The sequence below is a fragment of the Podarcis melisellensis genome (assembly GCF_964234715.1).
Source record: "Podarcis melisellensis genome assembly, chromosome: 8".
NCBI lineage: Eukaryota > Metazoa > Chordata > Lepidosauria > Squamata > Lacertidae > Podarcis > Podarcis melisellensis.
Genome location: NC_138540.1, coordinates 21,216,117 through 21,234,164, shown reverse-complemented (window position 1 = coordinate 21,234,164; position 18,048 = coordinate 21,216,117). Strand labels below are relative to the sequence as shown.

Genomic DNA, 18,048 nt, shown 5'->3' with positions numbered 1-18,048 from the left:
TTAATGCTGCCAACGTTTTCAGGTGCACACAATTTCCCCCCATATATTCAATAAACGTTTTCCAATCTTCTCTAAACGTTATGTTCTTCTTGTTCTCTTATTCTGTATGTTAAGTCAGCGAGCTGTGCATATACCATCAGCTTAAGTTGCCATTTTCTTTAGTTGGGACCTTGCTTATTTTCCAAGAGAAATATTGCATATTTATGTCAGTTCTGGCTTCACATGGTGAAGGCTGAGGAGCAGGGTGCTTGACTAGGCCGGTCTCTGCTCCGGTCCAGAATCAGTCTTCTTACATTCTGATATTTGATAATCCCTGGACTTCAGGAGACCATATTATTCCTGAAGCACAGGCATGGGGGACCTGTAGCTTTGCAGATGTGATTGGACCCCAGCTCTCATCAGCCCATTGCCAGCATGGCCAACGCTCAGGGACAACGGGAGTTGTAGTCTGACCACATCTGTAAGACCACATGCTCTCCCCCATCCCAGCACAGCGGCTGGCGATCATAGCCCCCCAAAATGCCAAGGGAAAATAATCACTTACTGAGAGAAGCTTAATCCTCCAACACTTTAAAAGACACAATATTGACAAGTCCAAAGGGTTTTAGTATTTAGCTGTGACTGACCTCCACAGCTGCCCTCTGTGCAAGATTTAAGACAGATGTTTACAGCTGGCAAGGAAACAATTCTGCAGCGATCCCTCGGGGAGAGTTTTGGATCAGGCAGACCTTCCAGTGGTGTGTTAGGCAAAACAGCCTCCATCTGATTGCACAGGCCCTTCCAGATTTCAAAAAGGGCAGCCACGCTGATGCTTTGACTATATGCAAATGCATTTAATTTGAATGTCGGATGAACAAACAGCCTATCATTATTTAATTGGCTGACATTAGATGGATAGATAGATGATAGATAGAGAGATGATAGAAGATAGATAGATAGGTGATAGATGATAGATAGATAGATAGATAGATAGATAGATAGATAGATAGATAGATATAGATAGATGATGATAGATAGATAGATAGATAGATAGATAGATAGATAGATAGATAGATGATAGATGATAGATGATAGATGATAGATAGATATAGATGATAGATAGATAGATAGATAGATAGATAGATAGATAGATAGATAGATAGATGATAGATGATAGATAGATAGATGATAGATAGATAGATAGATGATAGATAGATAGATAGATAGATAGATTAGATAGATAGATTGATTATAGAAAGTAGCAGGAATGGTATTGGTCTGATTCAAGTGAAGAAAAGAGTAGAGATGATATCTATTTACTATATATCCACCAGCCCAAAGATCCATTGGTAAGGTTAATTTTGGGCACAGGTGAATCTGTCAATTTCACTTTCTCTCACTTTCTCACATTTCCAACCTTAAGTTCAATTTTCCACTTTTCCACATCAGTTTCATGACATTTTTTTTAAGTCCTCATGAAAATTCACCAGTATTATACTGCCAACATGCATATTTCTTTCTTATGCCGTCCCCGTAACAGATACACATTTTTTTTGCAAAGCCATTTTCCCACAGCACATTGCATTTTTGTACATTATTTTCACTGACTGATGTATTTTCAAGCATTCTTTACCCCAGTATATGCAATTTTGCACACATCACATGGCTGCAGAACTGCGCTGCAAAATTTGGAGAAATGCAGATTTCAAAGAATGGCTATGTTTCGTGTTATGTTCTGAGGTGAATAGGATCAAAAAGGCAGCAGTCTGATTGGTCCTAGAATAATAGGATTCAGAATGCAGCAGTCTGATTGGTCCACAGGAGCCACCCAATCCAGCTCCAGGTGGTAGTGAATCCGCAACCTGATAGGCCTACAGGTGAATCCCGGAATTAGCCAATCACGTGGGGCCCATTGTGTAAATAATGTATATAAAGCAGACATTCTGGGGGAACTTCCATTCCTCCTCACCACTATGAGCTGAATAAAGAGCATGAAATCCACACTTGACTCCGAGTATATTCCATTTCGTTCATGTATTATTTCAGAGAGTGTGATTTAGGTAGGTTTGCCTGAAAATGCAAATGGAATCAAACTTCTCCCCCAGCCCTGATTGAAACCAAGGTCTCCAGAACTGAGCAGGAACCATTTAAGAACAAAGAGCTTCCTGACTGGAGGTGCAACACTGAAAACTTATGTCAGGGAAATCAATCAATTTGGTTTAGGATTGAGGATTTTAAGATACTGAACCAGTTAAAACGGGGAGTTAAAATGTGAAGCAGCGTGATCTGGTACAAAAGGTGAAGTTGACCACTTAGCTGTGAAAGGAACAAATATCGTGGAGAATGTTCTTACATGTGTAACCGCAAACTGCCTGGAACAGGAAGGCAATAGCTATGCAGAGCAGTTTTTTAAAGGAAAGATTGAAAGCGAGTTGAAACTTGCTTTGTGCTTTTCCAGCACAATTTGGGGAAGCAAAAGTCGAACCTCAAGTGTCAAACAATCTACAAAATCTTCCTTGCGTTTTACATGTGCCGAGGACTCTGTGACTTCCACAGGGTTGGAGACCACTCTCTCAGGTACCTGAGTAAAGAGCTAAGGTGAATCTGTGCATGGTTGGTTTTTTATTTTATTTCCACAGGACCTGCCTTTGTATATTGTTTCGGGAGCTGCAAATTCATACCCTCCAACGTTACTCCAGTGAAAATAGGGATGTAATATTCCATGATAATGATTTTATTATTTCTACCCTGCCCATCTGACAGGGTTACCCCAGGCACTCTGAGTGGCACCCAACACATATAAAAACATAATACAGTGGTGCCTTAGTTTACGAACTTAATCCGTTCCGGAAGTCCGTTCTTAAACCAAAGCGTTCTCAAACCAAGGCGTGCTTTCCCACAGCAGCGGGGGACTCAATTCACAAATGGAACACACTCAACAGGAAGCCAAACATGTTCTGCTTCCAAGGCAAAGTTCACAAACCAAAACACCTACTTCCGGGTTGGCAGCATTCTTAATCCAAGTTGTTCATAAACTAAGCTGTTATTAAACCAAGGTACCACTGTAAACATAAAAAACTTCCCTATACATGGCTGCCTCCAGATGTCATCTAAAGGTTGTATAGTTACAGTCATGCCTCGGGTTGAAGTAGTTTCGGGTTGAGTGTTTTCGGGTTGTGCTCCGCTGCGACCCGGAAGTAATGGAATGTGTTACTTCCAGGTTTCACCGCTTGCACATGTGCAGACGCTCAAAATGATGTCACGCGCATGCACAGAAGCAGCAAAAAGCGACCCGCACACGCGCAGACGTGCAGTCATGGGTTGCCTTTGCTTCAGGATGTGAACGGGGCTTCGGAACAGATCCTGTTTGCAGCCACAGGTACCACTGTACTTATCTCCTTGTCTCAGGGGTCACATAACTCCATACCCACCAACATTTCTCTGATGAAAATAGGGACGTCCTAAGGAAAAGTGGGACATTCCAGGATCAAATCAGAAACCAGGACGGCTTCTGTAAATCCGGAACTGCCCATGGAAAATGAGGACAATTGGAGGTTCGGCAAATTAGGTTCGGTGCACCCTTAAATGTGAACTGAACTGGTTTTCCCCCTCTGTCCCTTATTGGTTCACAATGGAGTACTGTGGAGTATTTAATCTCTGCTGAAGCCCCCACCACTGCAGCACTTGGAGAGTGTCTGCCGCTGTTGGGGGCCTGTGCGTGTAGATTGTTCCTTTTATGCCAGAACATCCCCATTGTCTCTTTCCAGCAGCAAGGTTGGCCGGTCGCCACCTGTAGCAATTTATGTGCATTTATGGATGGCATCTGTGTCCTTTTGAGAGAAAGAGGAGCTTGGCAAAAGCAGGGAGGGACGTGCCCAGCGATATTTACGATCCCCTCCAGACACAGATGCTTTCTTGGCTTCCCTTGAAGGCAGGCGAGCGAGCGACACATGATTTCATTCCGAGCTGGAAAGGACACCATGGGCTTTTTGTACAAAGGAGGAGGAAGTGGGAGGGGGGAATAGACCTATGAAGAAAACAAACCCCCAAATCAGAGGAGGCCTCTCTGGGCCAAGTTTATGCTGCGTTTGCAGAGCAAAACAGCTTCCAGAACTTCCAAAGAGTCTATATGAGTTGGAATTTGAACATGCTGGAATAAGGTTTTGTTTTTTTGCTTTATTGAGCAGAGCCTGGAAGAAGATCCAGGGTTTTTGCAAATTGTTTGGAACAAATGAGGCCTTGGATTTGTGCATGGCAGCTGGGGTTGTCACACTTGATCTCGCTACTTCTTGGATGGGTGACCACTGGAGGAAGTTCTCCCACATCACTGGCTTGCCATTAAACCAGTGTGAGGATTACACTGTCTTAGAATGTGCAGCTAGGCTTGTGAGGTGAGGAGCATCTTGGGCCTTGAAGTTTCAGGGCCCAACCTGAAACCTAGGGGTGGCCCCTGGTGATGTCATGGAGGCAGACCCTGGAGATGGAGGTTAATTGGGAGAGGAGGAGGGCAGATCCCCGGCAGAGTGTTTGCAGCCAGCTCCTGCTACGAGGACAACTGTCCCAGATCTAGCCCTGGATTTTAAACCCTAATTAAACACATAAAATAATGGGGTGGGGGAGACAATTGAATCCTCTTGGTTGCATTTGGCCCTATCCCTTAGTGGGTAATCTGAGACCAGTCTCTCTCTCTCAGAGCCTAGCCTACCTTTCAGGGTTGTTGTGAGGAGAAAAGGGGAAACCACATACACTGTAAAAAGTAAGTTCCCCTGTGTGTATGAAACCCATGTATCCCGTCTCATGGTAGCGAATCCCAGAGTTTAACTCTGTGCTGTATGAATAAGACGTTTCCCTTTTCTGCCCCGAATCTTCTACCAAATGGTTTCATTGGATGACTGTGATCTAAATTAAGGATAGCCAATGTGGTACTCCCCAGTCATAGGTGACAACCAACTCCTATCAGCCTCAGCAAGCATAGCCAATGGTCAGGGAGGATGAGAGCTGTAATCTAACAATATCTGTATTAGAGCATTCATGTGAACATCCTGTGTTGTTATCCTGTTCTTGGCAGAGTGCTCAGGGAAGACTAGGAAGCTGAAGAAAGAGTTCAGGCGAGGGAACAGGACCACAGACAGCTCCATATGCAGGAATCATGCTGGAGGGAGGCATCTGAGAGCAGCAGGTAGAATATGTTGCTTCAGCAAAGTTCTGGAGGCCACTTAGGACCATGGACAGCTCCATGCAAAGCAGTGCAGGAGTCAGGCTGGAGGGAGGCAGCCAAGAGCAGCAGACTTAAGATGTTGCTTCAGCAAAGGTTCGAAACCGACTGAGGCAGTAAACAGGCTGCAGGGAGGTCAGGGTTTCTAGCTCCACCTCCAGTGCTGAGGCTAAAAAAGGTAAAATGTAAAGGACCCCTGACAGTTAAGTCTAGTCACAGTCGACTCTGGGGTTGCAGCACTCATCTCACTTTACAGGCCAAGGGAGCCGGCGTTTGTCCACAGACAGTTTTTCTGGGTCATGTGGCTAACATGACTAAGCCACTTCTGGTACAATGGAATACTGAAACCAGAGCAGCGCATGGAAACGCCATTTACCTTCTCACCGGAACGGTACCTATTTATCTACTTGCACTTTGGGGCGTGCTTTCAAACTGCTAGGTTGGCAGGAGCTGGGACAGAGCAATGGGAGCTCACTCCGTCATGGGAATTTAAACCGCCTACCTTCTGATCGGCAAGCCCAAGAGGCTCAATGGTTTAGACCACAGCACCACCCGAAAGGCTATTGGTTCATAAATGTGCCCTACTCAGTTCTGGAGGCCTTGGCTCCAATGAGAGGTGGGGGAGAAATTTGATTTAAAGGCAAACCTACGTATTAAAGGCAAACCTATGTATTAAAGGCAAACCTACATATTAAAGGCAAACCTACCAGACTTGCGATCTCCAAAATGATTTGCAAACTGAACTCAGCCATCTTTTAAAATTCACACTTCTCTGAATTTTCAATGTAGTTCTACAGCCCAGTGGGGCATACAAAAACAATTCTAGGTTAATGTGTGCATACAAATGCATATGTTGCTGAAAACAACCTACAAAAGTGCATTATATTATATTTAATTTTTCATAAAATTCATACATCACTTTATTGTAAACAACAACAACCTTAAAGTGGTTTGCAAAAGATAAGACAGTAAAATCAAGTACATTTTAAAACATAGATAAATTAAAATACTAAAGCAGGTTAAAATTGCCTCAATTTTCAAAGCATTTGGGTAGGATTTTCTAAGCAAGAATGATTTTAGCAGGCTCTGAAAAGAGTACAGAGAAGGCTCCTGCTTGATCTCAATGGGCAGGGAGTTCCAAAGAGTAGATGCTGCCACACTAAATGATTGAGTTCTTACAGATGTGGAATGGGTATTATGTGGCAGCTGCAGGAGCGCCAGTTCTACCAATCAAAGCATTTGAATGGGCACGCCTTAGTGGAAATCGCTTTGCAAAAATGTGCACTTTAGGCAAAATTGCATCCCAAAATGTTTATATTATGGGGAAAATCTATCTTAAAAGTGCTGGTGAGTTTTCATGAGGACTTCAAAAATAATAATTTTTGCAAACTGTTGTGGAGGTGTCGAGAGCTCAACTTCAGAATGGAAAAATGGAAAACTGAGCGAAACCTAAATTGACACATTCAGTTCCAACGAAGTGGGGAAGACCACACCTCTTCTGAAAGTTTGGGGCAGAATCTTCAGAGCCTTTTGACAGGGCAACATCATCGGTTTGTATGGATTGTGTCTGGGTGAGATACTGTGATGGTCCTATACAGTGGAACCTTGGGTTACAGACGCTTCAGGTTACAGACATTTCAGGTTACAGACTCCGCTAACCCAGAAATAGTACCTCGGGTTAAGAACTTTGCTTCAGGATGAGAACAGAAATCGTGCGGCAGCAGTGGGAGGCCCCATTAGCTAAAGTGGTACCTCAGGTTAAGAACAGTTTCAGGTTAAGAACCGACCTCCAGAACAAATTAAGTTCTTAACCTGAGGTACCACTGCACAGAACTTTTTTCTGGCGGGACACAGGGGTACGCATACCCCTAAACATTTTTTGAATCTTTGTATTTTTGTCCATTTATTGTATTTATTTTCCCCGATTTGAACTATAAAATGGTGATTTTCTTGAGTCAAAATGAGAGTACCCCTATTTATTTATTTTTTAAGAAAAAAAGCACTGGTCCTATATATAAATTATCCTCCCCTTTGCTTCTTTTCTCCTGCCTTGCTCAGTGAATCAGTCAGTTTGACTGAAGTCAGAGACTTCTGTGAGTCTGTAAATCTGAGGGACATTTAGAGAAAACAGGCGAGGCAAACTGGATGTGATCTCTTTGCCCATTGATGCTCGCAGGATTCCCATTGTGGGCATCCGACTGGCTGCTGTGAGAACAGGATGCTGGACTTAGACGGGCCTTTGTTCTGATCCAGCGGGGTTCTTCTTACATCGCTCTGTTGTTTCCTCGCTTTCATTTTTACCTCCACAGCCTGTTGCTAAAGAGAAGCAAAAGGATTATGAAGCGGCGAAAGAGAATGAGCGCTGCTACATTTGTAAGGAGGGGGCTTTAAGCTCAGCGGTAGAGCACATGCTTTGTGCCCAGAAAACCCCAGATTATTCCTGGCATCTATAGACAGAACTGGGAACGATGGGAAAGAATGTGGCCAGTCAGCTTAGGTCAGGAATAGGGAGCCCCAGGCCAGTGGCCAAAATCCTCCCAGCCTCTCTACCTCTCAGAACATTATCCATGACAGACCCTTCACTGGCCTTACAGTGGTACCTCAGGTTACAGAAGCTTCAGGTTACAGACTCTGCTAACCCAGAAATAGTACCTCGGGTTAAGAACTTTGCTTCAGTATGAGAACAGAAATCACGCTGCAGCGGGAGGCCCCATTAGCTAAAGTGGTGCTTCAGGTTAAGAACAGTTTCAGGTTAAGAACAGAACTCCAGAACGAATTAAGTTCTTAACCCGAGGTACCACTGTACTTTCTGCTACGATAGTATTTTTTGCCTGGTTGAAACACACCCTTAAATTCTGAGCATGCCTCTTGCTGACTTTTTAATTTATTTACAATTTTTTAATTGATTTTTGCAGTTTACATTTATATTCAAATAATAATCATAATCATATGCATAAAGGGTTCCCTGAATCCTTGGACTTTCCTCTGCCCGTCCATGGGTTCCATTTACGTTCCCTTTTCCCATTGCATCTTATAGTATTCTCCATTTTCTTAAAATTCCCTATCTTCCCATAGATCTTGCTACATTACAAGTGTTGTTATGGTCCTGCCAAAGTTTTTAATTGTTTACAATGTTCTCCAAGCTAAGTTATAAATTTTCCCCATTCCTTAGTAAAATTTCTATTTTCTTGATTTCCATCATCTTTATCAGCCATTCTTCTCTGGTCGGGGCTTTATCTTCCTTCCATCTTTGGGCCAAAAGTATCTGTGCTGTCGTTGTTGCGGAGATAAATAGTCTTTTCTGTCCCTTTGGTATCTCTGCACCTAAAATTCCTAATAGAACAGCTTTTGGGTTTTTCCACAAACGTTATTTTAAACATTTTTTCAGCTCAGTATATATCATTCCCCAGAATGCTTTTGTTAATTTGCACATCCACCACATATGGAAGAATGTGCCCTCTTTCTTCTTACATTTCCAACAAATATTTGAAGCAGTTCTATGCATTTTTGCTTATTTAGTAGGTGTTAGATACCAACGGTATATCATTTTCATATAGTTTTCTTTCAACGTACAGCTGTAGGTTTTAAATCTTCCCTCCATAACCTTTCCCAAGATGAAAATTTTATATTATGCCCAATACCTTTTGGCTCTGGCTCCACCCACTTTTTGCCTCTGGTTTCACCCACCCCTGACATGTGGCCCTCAGAAGGTTGCCCAGAAGAGAATTTGGCCCTTGGGCTAGAAAATGGTCCCCCAAATACTGAGCCAGATGGACCAATGGTTTGCCAAAAACGAAGGTGGCTACATCGTCAGGAGAGCAGGGGTCCAGCTCTGTGATGCTTGCAGGGCTATTGCAAAACTAGGGAAAATCAAGAGAAATAAACAATGAGCAAGAGCCGTAAAGCAAAGAGAACTCAAGTCATGCAGTTGAAAGGTTCTCTGTTCTCCAGGTCAGCCGGAGAATTGCTTCACTGAAGCTCTCACCTCCTCCCATCTACGTGATTTTTTATTATTTTTTAAGCCCTGTTGAGTGGGTAGAACTTGTAAAGGGCCCCGCTGTCAGAACAGATCCATGTCCTCCTCTTCTTCACCGCAGATGCGAGTCGTTGTCTGAATAGATTAGGCTGACTCCCAAGAAGGTGCAGGAAGCCAAGCGAGTGCCTGGCAAGGCTGTGTTTTCCTACCTCAGCTTCTAGAAGGAAGGTATACTGCGAGAGAGCAAAGTGGATGCTTGGGAACCTTGCTGGAAAAGGCTAGAGAAGTGATGGGGAACCTAAAAGTCTTGCAGACATCCAATGGTTGGATGTTGGACAGTTGGACATGTTGGACAGTTGAAGACAGATAAAAGAAAGCAATTCTTGGACTACTGCAATGCACTCTATGTGGGGCTATCTTTGAAGGTGACCCAGAAACTACAACTAATCCAGAATGCAGCAGCTAGACTGGTGACTAGGGGCGGCCGCCAAGACCATATAACACCGGTCTTGAAAGACCTACATTGGCTCCCAGTACGTTTCCGAGCACAATTCAAAGTGTTGGTGCTGATCTTTAAAGCCCTAAATGGCCTCGGTCCAGTATACCTGAAGGAGCGTCTCCACCCCCCTCATTCTGCCCGGACACTGAGGTCCAGTGCCGAGGACCTTCTGGTGGTTCCCTCACTGAGAGAAGCAAAGCTACAGAGAACCAGGCAGAGGGCCTTCTCGGTGGTGGTGCCCGCCCTGTGGAACACCCTCCCACCAGATGTCAAAGAGATTAAACAACTACCTGGCATTTAGAAGACATCTGAAGGCAGCCCTGTTCAGGGAAGTTTTTAATGTGTGACATTTTAATGTATTTTTAATCTTTGTTGGAAGCCGCCCGGAGCGGCTGGGGAAGCCCAGCCAGATGGGTGGGGTACAAGTAATAAATTACTGTTACTATTACTTCTCCACACAGCACATAGTTAAACTATGGAACTTGCTCCCGCAGGAGAAAGTGATGAGCCACCAACTTGAATGGCTTTAAAAGAGGGTTGGACAAATTCATGGAGGGCTACCAATAAACACGATAGCTTGACTTTGCCTCCATGAATGGAGGCAGTAATGCTTCTGAATACCAGTTGCTGGACAACCGAGGATGGGAGAGGGCTCTTGCACTCAAATTCTGGCCACTGTGAGAGCAGACTGCTGAGCTAAATGGGCCATTGGGATGCTCCTGCAGGTTCTTAGGATGTTCTTGTGACTTGTTTGCTACTTGCCTCAGGGGGCAGGTCTAGATCTAATAATGGGCTTCATCTGCAGGAGGGCAGGTGTGATGGCCTGGGATTCGGACTCAGAGGCTGAACCTGAGGAATCCCAGCCTGCACAGGATTCCCTGCCTCCAGAACCAGCTGAGCCAGGGCTGGGGCCTGAGCCTGAAGAGTCCTCACCTGTACTGGATCCTCAGGTGCAGGCACCAGCTGAGTCTGTTCTGGCTCCTGAGATGATGGAGGACCCATTGCCTGCAGGTGCTCCACTCTCAGCCCCGTCGGGGGAAGGTGAGGTTGCCTCTGGGTCCGGTAACCCTTCAGCCTCTCCTGGGCTGCAGAGGCTCAGGGCAGAGAGGCGGAGGGAACTGAGTTCCCGCAGGAGGAGTGTTTGCCTCCAGGCCAGGAGAGGCGAGTCACCTGAGGATCGGGGCCACCCTATGCCTCAGGGCAGATAAAAGCCAGCCAGCCCCAGTCCCAAGTTGTGGGAGCAATATTGTTGGTAGCCAGTTCCTGCCTGAACCCTGTCCTGCTGTTCTGCCGGAGCTCCTGACCTCACCCAACTCCCTGCCTTGGACCCAGCTTCACTTTTGACAGACTGCCTCCATACCGCACCCTTGACCTTGGACTGGACTCAGACCTCGCCGCACGGTTAACCCTTGGGACCAACACAGGCATGCTCCTTCAGGTTCTTATTATGTTCTTGTGACTTGTTTGCTACTTGCCTCAGGGGGCAGGTCTAGATCTAATAGTGGGCTTCATCTGCAGGAGGGCAGGTGTCAACTGAACATTCGGATATGTTTCTTGACAGTAAGAGCAGTTGGACTATGGAACCAATTCCCTAGAGCAGGTATGGGGAGCCTGTGGTCCTCTGGATGTTGCTGGACCACAGTTCCCATCCTGACTATTGGACGTGTTGGCTGGGACTGATGGGAGTTGGAGTTCAACAACATGTCAAGAGCTACAGGTTCCCCATCTACACCCTAGAGGAATAGACTGGCTTTCCCTCACTAGGCTAGATGGCCTTCAAGGTCTCCTTCCAAATTCTGTGATTCTATGAAGATGGCATTTTCTCAGTCCCCCTATCTTACTTAATAATAAAACTGTAAGGCTGTTGTCACGCTGCATTTCGCATAGCCACCAATAGGTGAAGGTTTGAGTGATCTGTGAAGGGATGGGCGTTTAGGTAATCTGTAAGGGAAGGGAGCACAGTTTGGGTGATCTGTAAGGGGAGGGGTATGGGGTTTGGTGAGATGTAAGGGGTGGGGTTTGGCATGGGGGGGGGATAGGCAAGGTTGGCAGGCAATGTGAGCAGAGGCACAGCCTCTAGTCTGCAGTGTGGGAATGATACTACAAGTTCAGCGTAAAATGTTGTTTTAAGGATTACAGTATTACCATAATGGATGTAAGATATTTTGAATACTTGATTGTTTAAAAGAGTGTCAAGGATAGTTAACCTAAGAATAAACATTGTTAGATTAAGCATTGTTAGCTGTAAACATTACAGCAAGAACAGGGCATCATCAAGCAGGATTTGAGCTAAACAATTCTCTCAGGAGCATATCCTCCCCCCCCAGCCGTTTTTTTAAAAAACAAGAAATGTGAATTACTTTGCATTAAATTGTGAACTGAACTGAATGTCTCACCAACTTTCTGCTCTGAACCAACAGCGAGCACCATTTCCTTCTTGGCTATTTTCCAGCATCTATCTCTAAACATTCTAATTTGCTTCTGCAAAATTAACATGACAGCCTTCTATTAATAGCATTGGATAGAATAGAATCTTATTGAATTAGCCCATAGGGCATATCAAAATAACATACATCTAAACGAAGCGTAAAAGTATTCCAGAAACAAAAAAATTGTGTTTTGTTTCTGATGGAACTCAAAATTACATGTGGAAACAAAACAAAGAGGCGAGGTACAAATCAGAATTAATTTATCGCCCTTAAAACTTTCCCCGCAGTTGTCAAAAACGGGTTCCAAGGATTGTTGCCAGCGAATTTCTACCCAGAGTAGGGTCACTGAAATCAACGGGTCATGCCTATTAATTTCAGTGGGTCTGCTCTGAGTTGGGCTGCAACCCCAGATATGTTGGAATGTAGCAGCCACAACACACACTGACATCCAAAATAACAAAGTTAGATTGGGGGCCCCAAATTGGGGGGGCATGCCCTCTCCCTCCTTCAGCACAGCAGCTGCTACTAGAAATTTATAAAATTATGCATGGCATAGAGAACGCGGATAGAGAAAAGTTTTCCTCCCTCTCTCATAACACTACAACTTGGGGACATCCAACAGAATATTGGAAGATTTTGGAAAGATAACAGGACACAATGCATAGTCAAACAGGAGGCAGTGATGGCCACCAACTTGGATGGCTTCAAAAGATTATTGGACAAATTCCTGGAGGCAGCGGCTATCCGTGGCTACTAGTCCTGATGGCTCCGCCCTGCCTCCATAGTTGGAGACCTTGTGCCTTTCGAATAACAGTTGATTGGAATTGCAAGTGGGGAGTTAGGCATTTGAGTCCTGCTTGTGGACTTCCCATAATGGGTATCTGGTTGGCCACTGTGAGAAAAGGATGCTGGGCTAGACGGGCCTTTGGCCTGATCCAGCAGAGCTCTTCTCATAGAATCATAGAGTTGGAAGGAGAATCTGTTGTAGGAATCTTTTGCCCAATGTGGGGCTTGGACCCACAACCCGAAGATTATTATTATTAATAATAATAATAATAATAATAATAATAATAATAATAATAATAATAATTAATAATAATAATTTATACCTCGCCCATCTGGCTGGGTTTCCCCAGCCACTCTGGGCGGCTTCCAACAAAATATTAAAATACAGTAATGCATCAAACATTAAAAGCTTCCCTAAACAGGGCTGCCTTCAGATGTCTTCTAACAGTAAGGTAGTTGTTCTTCTCTTTGACATCTGGTGGGAGGGCGTTCCACAGGGCGGGTGCCACTACCGAGAAGGCCCTGTGCCTGGTTCCTGTAACTTCGCTTCTCTCAGTGAGGGAACCACCAGAAGGCCCTTAGCTCTGGACCTCAGTGTCTGGGTAGAACGATGGGGGTGGAGACGCTCCTTCAGATATACTGGACCGAGGCCGTTTAGGGCTTTAAAGGTCAGAACCAAAACTTTGAATTATGCTCAGAAACGTACTGGGAGCCAATGTATGTCTTTCAAGACCTGTGTAAGAGTCTCATGCTCTGCCAACTGAGCTACAGTGGTACCTCGGGTTAAGTACTTAATTCGTTCCGGAGGTCCGTTCTTAACCTGAAACTGTTCTTAACCTGAAGCACCACTTTAGCTAATGGGGCCTCCCGCTGCCGCCGCACTGCTACAGCATGATTTCTGTTCTCATCCTGAAGCAAAGTTCTTAACCCGAGGTAATATTTCTGGGTTAGCGGAGTCTGTAACCTGAAGCGTATGTAACCTGAAGTGTATGTAACCCGAGGTACCACTGTATCATGTTTTTCTGTCCTCAAGGTTATACCTATACCATCCATTTAAATCACTCTTATTCTACATAAAAGTCATGGCCCCCCAGCGCAAGAATCTTGGGTAGTGTAGTTTCATAAGAGTCTCCCAGCAACTCCCAGCACCCTTAACAAACTACAGTTTCCAGGATCCTTGGAGGTGAGTCTTGAGTGTTTGAACATTTTTAATGGATGATCTGGATGTAACTTAAAGGGGGGAAAGTGGTGTGTGTCTTCAAGAGCTGTCTGGGGTGTTGGAGATAGATTCTGAAATAAGCACACAGCAGACTGGCTTCTTTCGGGGACTCTTTCCTCTTCAGCAGCCCAAACCATTGTTCCCTGGGATCATGTCCAAATCTTTCAACTTGCAAGAATAAGAAAAATCTTGGTATATTTCCCGGGGATAAATGAGATGCCTGCGGTCAAAGAGGACGACAGGCTATAAAATAGGCAGTGAAAGTCTCCCGAAACAGGGCCAAACTCTTCAGAACAAAAAACCAGGGGCCAGGAGATGAGACGGGAATTTGGCTGGGTGCAGGGCAGGGAGTTGGGTGAAGTCAGGAACAGGCATGCAAGCAGGGAGCGAGGGCGGATCAGGAGCTCAGGCAGGAAAGCAGGACAGGGTTCAGGCAGGAACTAGCAACCAACAATGTTGCTCCTGCAACTTGGGGCTGGCCGGCTTTTATCTGCCCCGAGACATAGGGCAGCCCCGATCCTCAGGTGACTCGCCTCTCCTGGCCTGGAAGTGAGCACTCCTCCTGCGGGAACTTAGTTCCCTCCGCCTCTCTGCCCTGAGCCTCTGCAGCTCAGGAGAGGCTGGAGGGTTACCGGACCCAGAGGCAACCTCAGCTTCCCCTGACGGGGCTGAGAGTGGAGCACCTGCAGGCAATGGGTCCTCCATCACCTCAGGAGCCAGAACAGACTCAGCTGGTGCCTGCACCTGAGGATCCAGAACAGGTGAGAACTCTTCAGGCTCATGCCCCAGCCCTGGCTCAGCTGGTTCTGTTCTGTTCCAGCGCCTGAGGTGAAACAGGAAGGTGCCCCCCCCACCGCCCCCAACTGATGTCTCATTTCCTGCTACTGTGTGGCCCTGGTAGCAGCAGCAATGGCAAGTAGAGTTATGGGGGGAAAGGCAGGAGATAATTTAATGATCATGATGATGCAAAGAGAGCATCAGGAGTCAGGGGTCAAATTCCTTGTCCTGTTAGGGCTCCAGACCTGAGGGTGAGGACCTCCCATCCCTATTCCTCAGAGGCCCTGCTACCAGACGAAGCTGGAAGGGCCAGTGCCAGAGGATGTGCCATCTTCTGACTCCACCGTTAGAAGACCCTGGAAGACCTCCTGAGCCTCCAGTGCTCTGTGTGCAGATATAGAATCAGGATACCAGCACACCCAGCCTCTGCAGGTCACCTGGAGGGCAGATTTTAATGCTGGGGTATTGTTCTCCTTCTCGGATGTTACGGCAACAAATGACCCGGCCATGTCGGGAAACGTGGCACAAATCGAGGGATGACTGTGTGATGTTTACTCCTTTGGGTGTGCTCCGGCAGCTCTCAAATATGAGGAAGCTGGTGACAGAGACTTCCTGTGACAAACAGTGCATTGTGTACAAGGGTAAAGCGGTGTCAATGAAGGCCAACTTGGGATAAAAGAGGAGAGAAGGGAAAAGATGGAGTCACAGGCAGCTGCCTGTCCTTTTCTGGAAAGGATGGGATTTGCTCCCAGAAGAGTTGGTGAGCAGACCACAAACATGGATGGATTAGACGGGCCCAATAGAATTTTCTCTCTCTCCTTATGTAATTCTCCCAAATTAGGAACCATGATCAGATTCATAATTACTGCTATATCTTCTTCTCATCCATAATTTCAAGTTATTTTAAATGAAACTTCTTGACCATTGGACCATCTTGGACGGAATTGTCCACCAGGGTGCCCTCCAGATGTTGTTGACTCCAGTTCCCATCATTCCCAGCCAGAATGGCCAATGGCCCAACAACATCTGGAGGGATACCACATTGCAGTCTGTGCTGGCTGGCACTAGCTCTTCAGGGTTTCAGACTGGTTTCATTCATTGTAGGCTTTGGGCTTGGCTTAGGTCTTGATGCGGTTATATTCCCTCCAAAGGAATATAGTTTGGTTGGTTCCCTATCACTTGGGGCTCAAGTTGCCTTGGTGACACAAGTCCCTTCCATCGGTTTAGACAAGTGGCTCAGCTACTCCCCAACCTGGGCAGGGGTAGCCTATGCTCTGGTAACCTCCAGGTTAGATTACTGCAGTGCATTATACATGGGGCTGCCTTTGAAGATTGTACGGAAAATGCAGCTGATGCAGAATTCAGCAGCTGGGTTTCTCACCTGGCAAGACAGTCTTAGCTCCTAATGCCAATCCTGGCCCAACCGGCTGCCTGTTAGTTTCTGGGCCCAGTTCAAAGTGTTCCGTTTGACCTATAAAGCCTTATGCAGCTCAGGACCCCAACACATCAAGGACCGCCTCTCCCCATATGAACCCACCAAGACCCCAGGATCATCACCTATAGCTATTCTCCATGCGCCACCTCCATGGGAGGTCCGGAGGGTGGCAACACGAGAGACGGCCTATTCAGGGCAGGCTCCCAGCTTATGGGATGCTCTCCCCAGGGAGGTTTGCCTACTACCCTCTTTGTCCAGTTTTAGGCACCAGCTGAAAACGTTCCTTTCTACCTGGGCTTTTGGCTCTTCGTTTGAAGGGTATTTAAATAAACAGGAACAGCTGACGGGTGGCAAAGAGGGAGATCCCCAGCCGCGTCCTGCCTTTATAGGGCAGGCTCCGCCCCTAAGCCAGCCGATTGGCCAGCTAGGGGGTGACGTGGCCAGGAATCCCCCCAATCACGTGGGGCCGCTGCGCACGTGGAGGGGCCGTGAAGCCTGCAACCCCACCTCCTCCTTAGTGCAGAAGTGTCCTTGTGGACTCATTTGCCGGGAACGATACGCTAAGCCTATTTGTATAGCTGTTGGTTTCCCCCCGGGGTTTTTTATCACTTGTCTTTATTGTAATTGGTTTTAGTGTTTCTCTTGTGTTTGCAAGTCCCTTTGAGTCATGTATAAATTAAAAACTATAAGAATAGCTGTAGACTGTAAGTGTCAAAATCCACTGAAATCCTTTTATGGCTGTAACAGAGCAGACCCAGTGGATAGTATGGACATAGCCACCTTGGGTCCATTAATTTCAACGAGGGACTGTGGTAGTGGAGTCAGAGACGGGTTGGTGAGATAGTGCTCCCTTCACCCTAATGGACCAGCCTCTGCAGATTCCATATGGTCGTGTAGATCTTATTGGTGACCACACTGCAGTTTTCCAATATGATTGGCTAACGTGTGGCCAATAAGCAAGTCTTCCAAGGATTAGGATGGGAAGGGAGCTCCAGGATGTCACAAAGAAGAAGAAGAAAAAGAGGAGGAGGAGGAGTTTGGATTTGATATCCCACCTTTCACTCCCTTTAAGGACTCTCAAAGCTGCTAACATTCTCCTTTCCCTTCCTCCCCCACAACAAACACTCTGTGAGGTGAGTGGGGCTGAGAGACTTCAGAGAAGTGTGACTAGCCCAAGGTCACCCAGCAGCTGCATGTGGAGGAGCGGAGACACGAACCTGGTTCCCCAGATTATGAGTCTACCACTCTTAACCACTACACCACACTGGCTCTCATATCTCTCACATATCTTCTGAATCTCTTTGGTTGCATGATATGGACAAATAAGGGCCTTTAATATCCCAGGGCTGAAAAAAGACTTCTTCTTTTTTTAAAAAAACCAAGAAAGCAGAGGGCACAAGGGCACATCCCAATTTAGCCAACTAAACAACCAACACCTTAGAAATCTCTCTTTTTGCCAGCCAGATTCAATATTTACTCAGGCTGGATGAGGCCCAGCTGCAGCTGGTTCATTTAGCCCCAACCCAACCCCGGGGGGATGAAATCGGCAGGTCCTGCAAAAAGTGACCTTTACATTTTTCCTTCTGTTTTTTTAAAAAATATTTTATTGTCATTTTGCTGTGATAAGGAATATATCAAAGATGAAAGAACCCTCCCCAAGACCCTTCTGGACCTTGGAGAACCAGGTCTTGGCGACAAACTCCAGACATCAGGGAGTTTCAAAAGAGCTGGGA

The 18,048-nt window shown here is 45.9% G+C and overlaps 1 long non-coding RNA gene across 1 annotated transcript in view; it reads right to left on the bottom strand.

The window, feature by feature from the left end:
- Positions 1-6,396: 6,396 nt before the first annotated feature.
- The window catches only part of LOC309377037, a 55,667-nt gene continuing 44,015 nt past the window's right edge, over positions 6,397-18,048 (bottom strand). The window contains exons 2-3 of the long non-coding RNA XR_014171395.1: positions 12,066-12,150; positions 6,397-7,504 (exon numbers count right to left, since the gene is read on the bottom strand). This is a non-coding gene — a long non-coding RNA (uncharacterized lncRNA). The remainder of the gene's footprint in view (positions 7,505-12,065; positions 12,151-18,048) is intronic.